Source organism: Balaenoptera borealis (genome assembly GCF_965194805.1).
Source record: "Balaenoptera borealis genome assembly, chromosome: 7".
Taxonomy (NCBI): Eukaryota; Metazoa; Chordata; class Mammalia; order Artiodactyla; family Balaenopteridae; genus Balaenoptera; species Balaenoptera borealis.
In genome coordinates this window covers 12,927,534-12,943,664 of record NC_138864.1, presented here as the reverse complement: position 1 = coordinate 12,943,664, position 16,131 = coordinate 12,927,534, and the positions used below count along the sequence as shown (strand labels likewise).

General features: G+C 48.5%; 1 long non-coding RNA gene across 1 annotated transcript in view; it reads left to right on the top strand.

Annotated features, from left to right (window-relative positions):
* LOC309632572 overlaps window positions 1-10,423 on the top strand; it is a 102,111-nt gene extending 91,688 nt beyond the window's left edge. The window contains exons 3-4 of the long non-coding RNA XR_014246981.1: window positions 1,592-9,092; window positions 9,408-10,423. This is a non-coding gene — a long non-coding RNA (uncharacterized lncRNA). The remainder of the gene's footprint in view (window positions 1-1,591; window positions 9,093-9,407) is intronic.
* Window positions 10,424-16,131: the final 5,708 nt, after the last annotated feature.

Genomic DNA, 16,131 nt, shown 5'->3' with positions numbered 1-16,131 from the left:
TGTAGGAAGTGGACGTTACCGGGCCTCCCTCTGTGGTCAGAAGTCTGGGGGAGACAGTCCAGCCCTGCCATCAGCATCCAGGCCCTCCGCGGCATGAGATCCAGGCTTCTGGGCCACCGTGGGCTGTGCACCTGCAGATGCCTCAGGAGGGAGGTGGAGGCGGAGTGGGTGCACCCCTCCTGGGCCTGCCTCTTTTCTCAGGTGAACGGCAGTTTTCCCAGAGACGCGGCTCAGAAGGTGTTCACGGGCATCTCAGCGTCCAGACTTGCCTTCGCTGGCACTCCTAGCTGCAAGGGAGTCTAGGAGTCAGCGTTTGCCTCTGGACACAGGGACACCATAATAAAGTTGCGGTTCCTTTAACGGAGGGAGGGGGACGTACAAGGTCTGCCAGTGGTAGTAGAAAGCAGATGGGTCCTGCCCTCCTGTGGGCGGTGGGCACTGACCAGGAGGCTGACACCTGCAGGGCAGAGGAGGCCGTCCTCCCAGAAGCTGGGAGGACATGCTCAGGGCAGAGGAGCAGCGAGAGATGCCCCGAGAGGGCTCGGCAGCTGCCGGGCAGAGAGTCCTTTGGCTGAGTTAGGAAGTGGGGTGCAGGGGCACTGGGAGAGCAGTGGGGCTAAGCAGGAGGGGAGCAGGTGGCAGGTGTGACCCCTGGGCATGGAGGCGTGGTTAGGAGCAGCTTTGTTAAATGTTAACAGTGGGTTTAGCTGTCCTGGGGTGTACTGGCTGGATTTCATATCACAGACAGGAAATCAAGCCCCAGAAAGACTCTGTGACTTTCCTGAGTGCCCATGGCTACGGGTGCTCCACCAGGATGGGGCGGGTCCTCCATCCCCTGTGCTTCTGCCTTCCAAGCCCCCACTGGCCAAGTCCCAGTCATCCCTCCGACCGCCCTGAACCCACCTTCCAGGCAGTGCTCAGGGGCCCTGGGGCTCCCCAAAGAGCCCCTGCTCCTTCCCTCCTGGTGGGTTCAGCAGAGCGGGTCCTGGGAGCCCTCCTTCCTGACTCTCAGGATATTCCATGTGGAGTGTCCAGATCTCTTCCGATGGGCTCGCCTGACTCTGTTCCAGGAAGGTGCTCTGTCTGTCAGCCAGGCCTCTGGACCCTGAACCAGTGTCCTTCTGGCCTTGCATCGCTGACCTTCCTGCTGGCTTCAGGGCTTGGGCTGTGGTGAGAACGCTGCCTTATTTGAGGCAGTGGTGTGCAGAGGCGAGAATGGGCGCCTGGCTTCAGGTCCTGGGGAGTATGGAGCACACCCCACTTGCCATGGCGTGACCCCTGCCAGCCAGCCCTGCCCCCTGTGACACTTTCCTCTTAGCATAGCTGGGCTTCAGGGAGGCCGAGCATCCTTGTGTGGCACAGAGCAAGTGCTCAGGAGGGCCGAGCTGATGTTGTTATCAGTACAGTTAGTCTTACGTAAACTCAGCCCCACTGTCTGGTCTAGTACTGGGGACACAGCCTGGGGGATGAGTAGGAGGAAGGAAGCACCATTTATTGAGCATTTACTGGGTGTGGAGTGTTTTTCTTTGCTGTTTTACTCAACCTGGAAAACAACTTATGAGGTTGAAACCGTTTTTGTCCCTTTTTACAGATGTGGGAAGAGAAGCTCAGAGAGGCAAAGGGAGTTGCCCAAGGACACACAGCAAGGAAGCGGCATAGCCAATGTTTGTGCTCTGGTCAGCTGGCTCCACCAACCATGTTTCTAGGATTCAAGTTTTCCCGTCTAGTGAACTCCAGCGGGCCTGTGTCAGGGCGTCTCTGAGTGAGATGGGCTCACAGAGGAACGAGAATGAAGGGGCCGGCCCCCTCCACATGTGCCTCCGGGACCCACCAGATGCTCCTGCCCCTCCCTGCGGGCCGCTCCCTGTGGTCCTTCACCTTTGCCCATGCACTGGTAAGTGGCCCCTTGGGAACTTCTTCACTGGTCCTCGGTGAAGCTCGATGCCTTTGTTCTGAGGGCTCACTTCCTGGCTTTAAGCAATTTCCATCTGTTTTCTCCTGAAGCTTCTTCCCCAGCCTGTTCTTCACCCTTCCCGGGCTCCCGAGCTAGTCACCACCAACCTCCACCCGTCAGTTCTCAGATGGCATCCGGCCAGCTGGTCACTGCACTCCTGGGTCCCTCCTCATCTCAGACCTCTGAGGGGGCAGCACCCCAGGCCCTGTCCTCCCAGAAAGCCTCTTTTCTGTTGGCGATTTTCTGTTGGATTTAATTCAATCTCATGGTTAAAGATCACTATTAAAAACAACATTCTCATGCAAATAGACAAGTTCATATCAAGTTGGATTTAACTCACTAGTGAGGAAACCTGCAGAGAAGCCTAAGAGCTCTTCCAAATTTGGACCAAGTTCTCCTTAACTGTCCATGTTCAACATAGACAATTTCTGGAGATTTGTCTCCTTGTGCTTTTGTACTAAGATCATTAATGGAACATGTCTCTTAGTCAATCACGTTCTACAATGGAAATTAGACATAGGTTTACCTTTAAACACATTTTCCTTATTATGATTATTTGCACACTGATTTCATTCCTCTAAGCTGCTTTCCTCCTCCTCTGAAGATTTCTAGACACTCCCGTGGTCACTCGTGTTACCTGGGCCTTTCATAGTGACCGCTCGTCCCATCTGGGCCCTGTGATCTCCTTGGGCAGCAGGTGTGAGCTGACTCGGCCCTGCCTTGCTCTTTGGTTCAGTCAACCTCCTAAAGTTGTACAAATTCCCAGCTGGAGTTTCCTCAAGGATCCAGAAAACTTGTTTTCGGCTTAAAGGATTAACTCCCTTCACCAAGCCTAGACCATTTGTCTGTACCAGTTGGTCCCCAGATCTGCCAGGGGGCCGGGTCTGTCTCCCAGGTCCCTGAAACTTGCAGCACCCTGTCTGCTGTGAGGGACCTTCCTCACTTCCCATGATACCAGCCCCAGAACCTCAGAACATGGGCCTTCGGTCTCTAAGGATTTTGGGGGCTTGGATGCCACCTGGGAGCACAGCCCCACTCCTGAATGGTGGGTGTAAAGGGCTGGATTGTGTCCCCCCCAAATTCATATGTTGGAAGCCCTAGTGCCCAGCACTTCAGAATGTGACCTTATTTAAAGATAAGGCCATTGCCGATGTAGTTAGGATGAGGTCATCCTGGAATAGGATGGACTCCTAATCCAGCGACTGATGTCCTTATAAGCGGGAAATTTGGACAGAGAGACACAAAGGGAGAACTCTACGTGACGACTGAGGCAGATATCCGGCAATGCTTTCACAAGCCGAGGAACACCGAGATTGCCAGCACACCACCAGAAGCTGGGGTGGAGGCTGGGAACAGATTCTCCCCGACAGGTGCAGAAGGAACCAGCCCTGCCGACACCTTGATCTTGGACTTCTAGCTTCCAGGACTGGGAAAGAATAAACCTGTGTTGTTTAAGCCACCTGGTTTGTGGTGTTTTGTTACGGCAGCCCTAGCAAACTAATATAACACCCGACTTTAGCAGTGCAGTATTCTTAACCTTATCAGCACATGACAATTCCTATATCCAAGTTACCATCCCAATGGAAATTGAAAAAGAGCAAATCTGTTTTTATATAGACGGGCACATCTAAGTAATAACTCAGTTCACCGTACTTTCTCTCTCTCTTTGTGGAATTTTAATTTATTCAAAAATTTCCAGATAATCAAAGATCATTCACGAATCATGGACTTAAAGCCAATCAGGCACCTTGGAAATTATATTTCAGCCAACTGTAGCCACACGCTCACTGAAGATGTCCCAGACCTGTTGGCGTGACTGCGAACCCACAGCATTTGCAGCCTGGTTTGACATGTACAAACTGATTTTTAAAAAATAAAGACATTAGTTATTATAATTCAATTGGTTGAATACATGATTACATCCACAGTGCTAAACGTTTAGTAGAAATGATAGTGACTCATAAAACCAGAAGAGGAAATTTAAGACGTTCGAATTAATTCAATTTATTAAGAGGAAACAAACACAATTTACTTTGCCTGCATTGTATTCCACACTGTGAATACCATACAGGAGAAGATAAACAGCAGGATTTTTTATCAAGATTAGACCAGTTAAATTTGTCTAAGGATGAACTGTGACATGTAATATTAAATGAAAATTCTTTGTAATCCAAGAAAAATCCTTGTATAATTCTCCTGTGTTTTCAGAGCATACTGACATTTAAAAGAATCTTGTTTAAACGTCTTGATATTTTAGGCTTTTTTGGAGCTGTTTCCTTTTTACTACTAACTAATCACATTCTTTGCTCTTGGCTTTGTAGCTTAGCAACAGCACCTAAATTCAAGGTTGGTGGAGGCTTCAGTTCCTTTTGTCCCTCTGAGATGGAGTACCCCCTCCATGGCATTGAGAATTTTTCTTAAAGAGTCAGCATGTTTGAATTCAAAGCACTAGGAGGCTTTCATTTCCTTCTTAGAGGTCTTATGTAAGTGCCTATTAGGATCTGTCAACCAATACAAACAGATTTGCCTTTCAAATGTGAGGCTTGTTGATTCCCTTGGGCAGGGGACATGTCCTTCTGAATCTATCTTCTCCTGTGTTCCTGGGACTGGCTAATAGTCAAGGGCACGGGCCTAAGGATCACACTTTCCAAGACGTCGTGGTGTCTCTGGAAAGACTGCTCCCTTCCAGACACACAGAACTGCCAAAGAAACCAGAACACAGAGACTTGCCCAAACACTCCTGCAGTGGAAAACAACAGAAAAGGGCCCCTGCAGGTACACAGAGGCCTGGCGTAGGCAATCGGCTGCCTAATGAGTTTAAACGGGGGCCTTCTTCCTCTGCACAGCAGTGGACGGCTTCAGGTCCATCACCCACCAGCACAGTGTGGGCCCACGGGGTCCATTATGACAGCCAGAGACCAGGGCTCTCCCCACTGTGGGATGTCCAATGATTACACGACTAGTAGATGACAGAGTTGTATTTAACTCATGAACCAACAGCAGACCACCTCCCCTGAACGTCTGTGTGTATCTGATGGCAAAACCACACCACGGGGGCCTTCCTCTCCGAGGTTCCAGGGCTGTTGTCAGCCTGCTACTTTGTCATCGAGGGTCATTACAAGCACACAGTGACAGCAGTTTACACTTTCCCACAGCAGGAGATGCAGCAAAGGTTGGCAATCAGAAAGTGCTCTAACATGTACCAAAAGTCATCTTGTTTGAAAATGAATACAAATGTCCTTTCACATCTGATCTGGATTTATCACGCCAACAATTCCCACCCTTGTAACTTCAGCAAGATGCAGTCATCCGTCTGTCTCCTTGCTTCCGGCCCCACCAGGGCCCCAGTTCTGCTCCCCTCAGCCCGGCTCAGGCCAGGCCGGGCTCAGGTTCTTACAGTCTCTCTGGCACAAACCCTGACGTCATCTTTGATTCCTCCCTCTGTCTCACGCATGGACTGGAAATGGGGGAGCCGGACTGGGTGGGGACCACGACTTGGGGGATTCTTGCATTTAAAGGCAGGGAGACAGGATCACCTGGAAAAGGAGGCAGAGGAGACCCCGGAGGATGGCGTTTGTGAGGTCTTCCAGCTATGGGAGCAGGAGTGGTGACCAGTTCTGCCACGTGGTTGGGTGAGGAGGGCTGAAGATGGCCATTGAATTCAGTGACTTTCATTGAATCCGCAAACACCATTTCTTAGAGACAGAACTCTAAATATCCACTTTTGGAGATTTATTACAGCTTCTTGTCATTTTATTCTTCATATTTGCAATTTTCTTCCCTACTACTCCTGGGGACAGTTGGTTTAAAGTGCAGACCTTGAGAAAAGACTGGAATTCTGCATACGCTGTTTCCGTAGGTGGCCTGCTCCCGGTCTCTGAGTGTCATCTCAAGGTTTATAAAGAGACACTGGGGCTGCTTTGACCCTGGCTGAACACTTTGCATGCTGAGATCCTTGGGGGCTTCAGATTTGCAGGCCCGGGGGGGCGTGCTGCGTGAGGTGTGTGTGGTGGGAGAGTGTGCTGTGGGCTGGCTGTGACCTTGGCTGCTTGCTTCATTGCTCCGAGCCCGAGCGTCCCATCTGTGTGGGCGCGTGGAGTTGACAAGCTGGCAGGCGTCCGTACCTTGGCAGTGTCTTCCTAAGTGGCATCTTCACATACGGCCAGACAGGAAAGGTCTGCGCTCTTCACGGTGTAGGGCTGGAATTTGGGAGAGAGGCCACTGGCCACGGCTTCTCTTTTGTTTCCACGGTTGTCCTGGGTGGTCTTGGAAGGAGGATACATGCACTTCACCCTTGAAGTGCTTCTTATGTGTGGTATCTGGGGAAGCAGGAAGCAATGCCACGGGCCGTAGCCGTCGTGTGCACAGCCTGGCCCCCGCCCTGCTGTCCTCGTGGGTGGGGTGTCACTGAGCTTGCCAAAGTCCAGGTCAGGATGGGGACCCAGTTCTTTCCCACCCTAGCACTTTCCTTGGCTTCACATGGTTCCTGAAGCACGGATTGAAACCCCAAGGGCAGCACGGGCTGGTGGACCTCGGTCAGTGGGGCCGGTGACCCTCTGCTCACTGCTGGCTGGTTCCTCTGTAGACGTGACGAGTGACAGCTGTTCACAGTGTCAAGAAAAGCCCTGACTGGTTTTTACCCTGCTCATCCCAAAAACACCTGGGTGAGAACCAGCTGTGTGTTCTCCAGGCAACGCGCTCCATTATTTCCTGGCACATTCTAGTTGGAATGCTGGGTGAGGGACTCCACGCCCAGTGCCTTCACATCTCCTGGATGGAAAGTGATACACACGGATGCCTGTGGCTGTGGCCTATCCTAGTGTCCTCCCTGCAACACTACCTCAGTGAGTTTATAGGGGAGGCCAATCCAAGAAGAATAAGAATCCAGCCAATCTTCCTGGACCACATCCTGGAATCCCACGATGAATAACAAGCACGGATGGGGTGCCGCTGGACTTGGGAATGGCCGCCAGCCACTGGGAGCCCGAGGGGGCTGTGTCACCAGGAAGGCTGATCACTTCCTGTAGTTGAGATGGTCCGAGCTTACCTGGCCTCTCTTGGGTCAAGGCACATCTCAAGTGTGGAGGCTTTGTAGGCATTGGAAGCAGTGCCTGGGAGTTGCAAGTCTGTTCTCCATCCATATATTTGTTGTGTTGTATAGCCTTCCTTAACAGTGAATTAAATTGATCTGGAGTGAAGACTCTTGATTCTTGGGAGTTCAAATGTCTGAACTCAGGGGGCTATTGCTGGCCACCTAGGGTAGGCAGAGCTTGTCCCCCTAGCCTACCTCTCACTTGTAATCATTGGGAAACTTCTAACCTTCTGGGCAAAGACCTCTTGAACCTTCTTCTCTCCCCGCTCTTGGCCTGGCCATCTCTCACTTCTGGGAGATGCAGGTACGTGTTCCAGAAGCACAGAAAGGGCACGATCATCTCAATAGGAGTGTTTAGCAATGGTTTCTGCAGGATTTGGCCTTTTTCCTTGACCTTGAAGGCGGGGTCACAACATGAGTGAGACCTGGCCGAGGAGGAGGTGAGGATGAGGGCAGCTGAGCTCATGGAAAGCGTGTCACCCTCTGGGGGAGGGTGTTCTCATCTTATCCGTGACCGCGGGCCATTTAGTCCGAAGCATTTAGGACCTGGAATGTTGTGATGCCGCAGACTTTCAGCAAGGCTGGTCTGGACCCAGTTAGTCCATGGGCATAAAGTATATGTGAGTGTAAACCAGCTCACCGAATATGCACTTTTGAAACTTGTCTGTGCTGTATGTTTTCAGTAATTTACTTTTGGTTCTCAACCTAACATTGACTGGCTTGAGAATAGACGCCTTCACCCTGGTGCCCCAAATCAACACGCCTGGTTTGTTGCCTGAGGTCCCATTGCAAATGCTACTTGACGGTTCACACTGTAGAGCTGTGTAGTGAGAATTTTGCACCTTTTCTCTTTAGTCGTATCATTAATTTACTTCTGTAAACATCGTTTGCTCATTTATTTTCTTGTTTCCTCCATCAGCATGGAAAGGAGGAGAAAGTGCCACAGTATTTAGTGGGTTGACATTTGCCACTCCCGTACTCTGAGAATTTCCTCTGAGAATAAATCTATTGCTTACTGAGAAAACAAATTAGAAAGACTTCCTGGTAAAGACGGTATAATGAACCCAGATCTTAGAATCTCCCTTCCCCAATTCCTGATGAGATTGATAAACAGAAAAAATTAGCAAAAAGTTTTTCTACTATCAAAGAAAGAAAGGGGTACAAATTCATGCCAGAGCACTTGAGAACGGCAGCCAAGGAAAGCAGTAGAAGATTCTTGTGCAGCATCTAACACCTTCACAACTCCCCAGAGACTATGCTGGGAAAAGAAGAGAAAACAAAATTCTAGTAGTTTTCAAGTAAATTCCCTAATCTTGGGAAAACTGGACAGAGGGTGAGTATACAGCCTGGAGAGAAGTTTCAAGAAGCCCTCAAGTTTGGGAGCTCTTACCTACTGCTGTGGAATGGCAAGATCTCAGCAGAGGCACAAAAAAAAAAACCCAAAACAAACATTACCAGGTTTTGACATTTTCTAGAACTCCATGCTGGAAAGGAAATGCCCAAACTAGTATCCCGCTGAGGGCGCTAATGCTCCCCTGAGTTACAGCGTGACATTTAGCGCAATCTCGGGAAAGACAGCAGAACTCAGGAAATCCAATAAAGTCTGGTAGAGCGAGACGAAAGGGAAATTTTAGAGCATAGAATACCACGTTTTATATAACAAAAAATAACTAGGAGGCAGAATATACACAACTAAATTTTAGCTAGCTTTTCTAGAGGAAAGCCTTGAAATAAATGTGGGCAAGTAGGAGCTGTAAACAGATATTAAAGCAATTAGAAAAAACATCACAGATTTGACGAGTACACTAAGATGATCCAACATAAATAAAATTTATAAATCTTAATTAGAAAACCCAATCAACGAACAGAAGGAGTTTTCAAAAATGTGATAGAAAAAATATTCTTGAAATCAAGGAAATCTGAACTGATAGATTGAAGATACATAATTAGGAAACAGTCTAGAAAAATTTATTATTAAATGGATGTAGTAAGTGGGCATATTTTGGTTAAGTTATTGAATTTTAAGAGAAAAGAAAAATTATTTAGGTTTTTTTTTTTTTTAAATTAATTAATTAATTTATTTTTTTTGGCTGTGTTGGGTCTTCGTTTCTGTGTGAGGGCTTTCTCTAGTTGCGGCAAGCGGGGGCCACTCTTCATCGCGGTGTGCGTGCCTCTCACTATCGTGGCCTCTCTTGTTGCGGAGCACAGGCTCCAGACGCGCAGGCTCAGTAGTTGTGGCTCACGGGCCTAGTTGCTCCGTGGCATGTGGGATCTTCCCAGACTAGGGCTCGAACCTGTGTCCCTTGCATTGGCAGGCAGACCCTCAACCACTGCGCCACCAGGGAAGCCCCAATTATTTAGGTTTTGAGGAAGAAAATGCAATTCATATACAAGGAGAGAAAGAAACCAGGCTTACCTCATACTTCTTAGCAGTATTCAATGTGAAAAGACAATTGAGCAATTATCTGGGTGGCAATTAAACCGTTACCCTAAAATGTTAAACCTAGTAAAATTGTTATTGAGTATAAAGGCAATAGGAGACATGGAGGCATTCTTTAAAATCTCAGGAAATATAGAGCCAGTGAGTACTTTCCTGTGGAAAAAAAAAACAACAAAACTCCAGTGAATTAATTCAGTTGACCCGAAGGTGAGTGAGAAAGCTATGCCAGGGTTGGATGTCAATGATCTCTGGAGAAACATCCAAAAAGTTCTGAGGAAAAGAAAGTGCGACCCGAGGGGTGAGTTTGACTCTAAAGGCCTAGTAGGAGGGGGATTTTTGTGGTGATCATAGACGATACGAATGTCCATTTCCTGGTCCGATATTGGATTATAGTTACAGTATGTAAGATGCACCAGTGGGGAAGCTGAGTGAAGGGTCCATGGGATCTCTCTGTACTACCTTTGTAGCTTCCTGTGAAACAATAATTATTGTGAAAAATTAAAAATATGCCCTGCTGTGGGAGAGCATTCATTCATTCATCCACTCACTGTTTCATTCATTCATTCCTCACCATGTAATAGGTAATTGTTCTACTTTGCCTAGGTGTTGAAACTTACATTGGCACCAAGGAGTCTGTGCTAATTAATTACTTCCTCAGGTCCAGGCTGAGGGTAGTTGTCAGGACCTGGAAGGGAGACACAGAAACTTGGAATGTCTGGGTGACCACCCAAAGAGTCCAGGTCATGTCTACCTAAGGCAGACATGGGAAAGTCATTTGTCCGCACTAGAAGACTGTCCCAGGGGGAACAGTCCAGAAAGACCCTTGAATAGTCACAGGGGTCAACAAGCCAGTGGCCTTTCTCCCTGGTGGACATCAACATTGAATGGAAAGGCTAAGCAGGACTCATGGCATTGGTCCCCAGCTGCCTTCGGTGAAGGGAAGGACAGCTGCAGCCCCTAGGACCCACTGTCCACAGTCTGCTCTGCTGGAAGATACTGGGCGGTGTGTGTCAGGACGCCAGGACAAATCACCACAAATTGAGTGGCTTAAAACAACAAACATTTATTATCTTACAGTTCTGCAGGTGATAAGTCTGACATTGGTCTCACTGGGTTGAAATCAGGGTGTTGTTACAGCCACTCCCCTTTATCCAGAGAACCTGTTTTCTTGCCCTTTCCAGCTCCTAGGGGCAGCCTGAATTCCTTGGCTCGTGGCTTCTTCCTCCATCTTGAAAGTGGGCAATGTTGCATCTCTTTGACCTTCTTCTGCTATCACAGCTCCCTCTGATTCCTTCTTTGGCCTCCCTCTCCAACTTTTAAGGATTCATTGGGCCTGCCTGCATAATCCAGGACAGTCTCCTTATTTTAATGTCAGCGGATTGGCAATCTGAATTCCACCTGCAAATTTACTCAGTCTTTGTCCTGTAACGTGACGTATTCACAAATCCCAGGGATTAGGAATGGGTATCTCAGAGCAAGGAATGTTATTCTGCCTGTAGAGTTGTTGACAGGAGACGAAGGAACGGCTACTGGTTTAGCTCCTGCTGCATCCAGGGTCCGATGGCAGGTTAGTGGCTCCTGGTGAGGAATGCAGCGAATTCCAGGTAAGAATTCTGGACAGATCTAAGAATAAGGCAGTTAGAATACACCTCCTCTAGCCTCTCGTCATTTCCGGGTCTGCTTCTACAAGGCAAGGGGCTTCTTCTTCCTGTAGAAGTATCTATACCATATGGTCCATTTGGAGATGACTGCCAGAGCGAGGGTGACCAGCACAGTATACAGGTGACAGAGAGTCTAGACACACAAACACAACAGGGCAAAAATCACGAGTGTATCCTCAGTCTGGTGGTCCACTAGAAACCAGTACCTGGCCTGGGTATTCTTTATAGTATAGAAGACTAGAAAGTTAGCTGTCACTCTCAGTAGTTGGAAACATCCCATAACATCTATCATTTCTTTCCTTTTTTCCTTTCTTTCTCTCTCTCTCCCCCTTCCTTCCTTTCTTTTTTTTTTTTTAATGCTTTTTATTTTTATTTTTATTATTTTAAATATTTATTTATTTATTTATTTTTGGCTGCGTTGGGTCTTTGTTGCTGTGCGCGGGCTTTCTCTAGTTGTGGTGAGCTAGGGTTACTCTTCGTTGTGGTGTGTGGGTTTCTCATTGCGGTGGCTTCTCTTGTTGCGGAGCACGGGCTCTAGGCGTGCGGGCTTCAGTAGTTGTGGCTCGCGGGCTCTAGAGTACAGGCTCAGTAGTTGTGGTGCATGGGCTTAGTTGCTCCGTGGCATGTGGGATCTTCCCGGACCAGGGCTCGAACCCGTGTCCCCTGCTTTGGCAGGCAGATTCTTAATCACTGCGCCACCAGGGAAGCCCTCTTTTTCTTTCTTTACCTGTCTATCATCTATCTACCTATTATATCTATCTATCTTTCTGTCACTTACCTATCAGCTATCTAACTTTATTGTTAAGATGTGACTACATACAATAAAAGCATATTTAATGTACAGTTCAATGAGTTTTTGAAAAATAACCATAACTTTAAATAAGATATAGAACATTTCCAGCACCTCGGAAAGTTCTCTCCTGCCCCTTCACAGATGACCTTACCCTATGGGGAAATACTGATCTGATTTCTAGCACCATGGACTAATTTTGTCTGTTCTTAAACTTCAGATAAATGGAATCATACAGTATGTACTCTTTTCTTTCTGGTTTCTTCCTCTCAGCCAATATGTGTTTGAGATTCATCCATATTACCATACAACTCAATAGTTTATTCTTTTTAATTTGTAAGTAGTAGCCTGTTTTATGAATATAATACAAGTTGTTTATGCATTGACTCATTGGTTAACATTTGAATTGTTTCCATTTTGGGCAATTATGAATAAAGCTGCTATGAACATTTGCACACAAGTCTTTTTGCAGGACCTGTTTTCATTTTTCTTTAGTAACTATCAAGAAGTGGATTTATTAAATCATTTATAAACTATATAAAAAGTTACCAAACTGTTTGCCAGAGTAGCTGTGCCATTTTGCATTCCTACTACCAGTGTATGAGAGCCCAGGTGTTCCACTTCCTTGTCAACACTTGTTTTTGTCAATATTTTCAATTTCAGCCATTTTACTGTGTGAATAGTGGTATCTCACTGTGGCTTTAACTTGCATTTCTCCGACAACTAATGACGTAAGGCTCCTTTTCAGTAGCTATTTGCCATCTACGTCTCTTCTTTGGTAAAGTGACTTTCCAAGTCTTTGCCCATTTTTTATTGGGTTGTTTGCATTTTTATCATTGATTTGTAGGCATTTTTATTTGTCCTGGATAAAAGTTCCATTTTCGGATATTTTTCGAGACAGAGTAACCTCTCTCTTCCAGTGGTGGGCTCTGCCTTTCTCTGCCTATGACATTTTGGGTGAATCCCTTCACCTCTTTGGAAAAGAGCAGCTTCCAGCCAGCCCCTCACAGAGGGAGCCCGAGTATTCTCTGAGATTTTGCCTTGGCAAGAAAGTTGAGCAGTGTGTATCTTGAACACCATAATATCAACTCTTTTTCTTCCAAGAACGTGGCTGCTAGAGTTAGAATTCATAACTAAGACAGGCAAGACAGGGTGGGGATTTGAGATCAAGACCACTTGTGCCGCCAACCCTTTGCCCAGAACAAACATTCCCATGTTCAGTCGTGAGATATACGTGGTTTGCATTGTTCTGGTGCTTAGAAGACATTGATAAGCTACCCCTCAGCTGTGAGCAGGTCTCACCACAATAAAACTTAAGGTGCGCGTAAGAGAGTGGAGTTTACACTATGCATGAAGCATATTTAATAGAATTAATTGCATTTATCATCTATAAGTATTGATTTGGAGGTCAGATCCTGGAGACTCTTCCTTGAGCACCACCGGACATGAGAGATCACCTCATGTCCCCCTTTCCACCACCTCGCTCTCTTCACTGGGGTTTCCAGCTCAGCCCCCTTTGGGGCTCCTCCTTGTGGGTGGAGGGAGACCAAACTGCCAGGTGGTCATGCAAAGCGCTTTCTCCCCTGTGTGGTTTCTTTGATCTTTCCTCCCCAGGAACGCCCTCCTTCCCTCTGCTTCCCAAAGCTGGCCCAGCATCTGTGCCATTTCTTCTGCCCTTGGCCCCTGTGCATTCTCTGTAGCTCCTGGCCACTGTCACCTCATCGAGGGGGCATCGTTTCCTGTCCTTGGTTGCACTCCAGTGATACGGAAAGGATTTTACTCTCTGGGTTCTTGTTGGAGAGACGGTTTAAGGGCCGGCTTCGGACACAAGTGGATCCTGGTAACCTCTAGTAGTGGTAGACCAGTGGGCCAAGCCTTTGGAGGAACCAAAGAGGCTGCTTGAAGACAGAAGGGGGTGGAGAAGGAATTTGAGATCTTTTAAAAAAAAAATTATTTATTTATTTATTTTTGGCTGCTTTGGGTCTTTGTTGCTGCACACGGGCTTTCTCTAGTTGCAGCCAGCGGGGGCTACTCTTTGTTGTGGTGCGCGGGCTTCTCATTGCGGTGGCTTCCCTTGTTGTGGAGCACGGTCTCTAGGGATGCGGGCTTCAGTAGTTGCAGCATGCAGGCTCAGTAGTTGTGGCGCACGGGCTTAGTTGCTCCGCGGCATGTGGGATCTTCCCAGACCAGGGATCGAATCCGTGTCCCCTGCATCGGCCGGTGGATTCTTAACCACTGTGCCACCAGGAAAGTCCCAGAATTTGAGGTCTTCAGAAAAATTAGCAGGTGTTGGGAGACCCTGAGATGCCTGGAGTTTCATGGGACCTTGGTGTGGAGAGGAGGTGGGGCACCCCACTCCCTGCAAACTAGGGTCAACACAGATGAGGGGAGCTCTGGGGATGAGCAAGGAGGGTAGAAAGATCTGGAAACCTCCCTGTCCATCGAGAGGCCTTGAGTCACCATGGAGACGGAATAAATACTCTCCCTGGAGCTCTGGCTCTGACCAAACTAGAGAGTCTGCCGCAGCTTCTCTTTCCTGCAGAAATCACTCAGCCGAACAAAATACAGTCACCTGAGGACTCGGAGGAGTAAAGAAAGCCAGTGAACTGTGGAGAAATCAAACTTGGAGCAGCAACCCTAGGGAGGGGGTCGGGGGGGATCAGTTCCCATGTTTTCTCTTTTCTCTCACAGTTTTTACCCAAAGACAGGCCCCGGTTGCAGAAATGGGAGTGAGGGAGGCCCAAACTCCAATAGATACCCTGTCCTTCTAGGCAGAGGGAGCAGGGAAGGAGCCCCCTCACCGCCGCGAGTGTGGAGGGTCCCATTTTCTTTCTTTTTCTTGCCCTTTCTGCCCGTATTATGGAGCTCTGCGGCAGGCTGGTGTGGCAGCCACGGGTCTGAGAGAACTCTGCCTTTTGCTCAGTGAGGTCAGGAAAAGGAGTCACTGCAGGCCAGAGGGCACGGGGGGCCCGGAGGGAAGGATCCCCCAATTCTGTGATGGGCCCACCGAGTCCGGGGTTGACCCCCGAGCTGCGCGTGTGCAGGACGGAGCGCAGGCTTCGCCAGCTGAGCTGAGGTTAGGGGAGGTAGAGCGCATGGCCCCAGCTGCCTGGTTGACCGCTTGCAAAATCAATTAAAAAAGAGCATTCTTTGAGGGGACCCAGATCCACAATGCGATACTCGTAGTGTCCAGGATTCTATCCTGAGGGGTGACACTGATGGAAAGACCTCACCCTGAGAAAGCGGAGGACATAACAGCAGCGGCAGGGCTGCGGCAGGGCTGCGGCAGACGTTGAGGAGCTGGCCGGCCAGGTGCGCTCAGGCCTCTGGGACTCGGGAGCCGTGAACCTGGATGAGGCCCGGGAGGGGGGCAGGGCCCGAATGCACAGCGCCGTGGGAGGGCTCGAGGGGGTGGTGTGATCGCTCTGTTCTTTTATGGGGCACACTTTTTGAGCGTGTTACTCTCCAGCTCTTTGCTTTTCTTGTACGGGCTCTCTTGTCGCTGCAGTGGTAACCCGTGGAAAGCTTGCAGAGGCTGGGGAAAGGAGTGAGGGACCACCTGTCTTCTTTGATTCGATGTCTTCTGCCCCCGAGCCCGGGCCAGTGTCCTCTGCGGGTAACCCAGGCTCAGGAGGGCTGAGCTAAGTGCTTAGATCCGAAGGCTTCTAGGAAGAAGACCTGTCTGCTGTACTTATATTTCCCTCAGCCCTCACAGGCAGGTTTCTGAGGGATCCCAGATTCCTTGTGTGTGTGTGTGTGTGTGTGTGTGTGTGTCTGTGTGAGTGTGCATGCATGTATGTCTGTGTGTGCATCTGTGTATCTGTATGTGCATCTGTGTGTCTGTGCATGCACGCATGTGTGCATGTGTGTCTGTGTGAGCGTGCATGTGTATATGTGTGTGTGTGTGGTGGTGTGTGTGTATCAGTGTATGCATGCATGTGTGTGCACGTGTGTTTGGGTGTGTACATGTATATATGCCTGTGAGTGCATATTCATGTGTGGTGTGTGTCTCTGTGTACAGGTGTGTTTGTGTGTGTGCATGTGTGTATCTGTGAGTGTGTGCAACTCTGTGTGTGTATGAATGTCTCTGTGTGTTTCTATGAATACATGTGCACGTGTCTGTGTGTACATGCCTGTGAGTAAGTGTGTGTGTGTTTAGGGATTATCAGTGAATCTTCCAGCTCCCAATCCTGC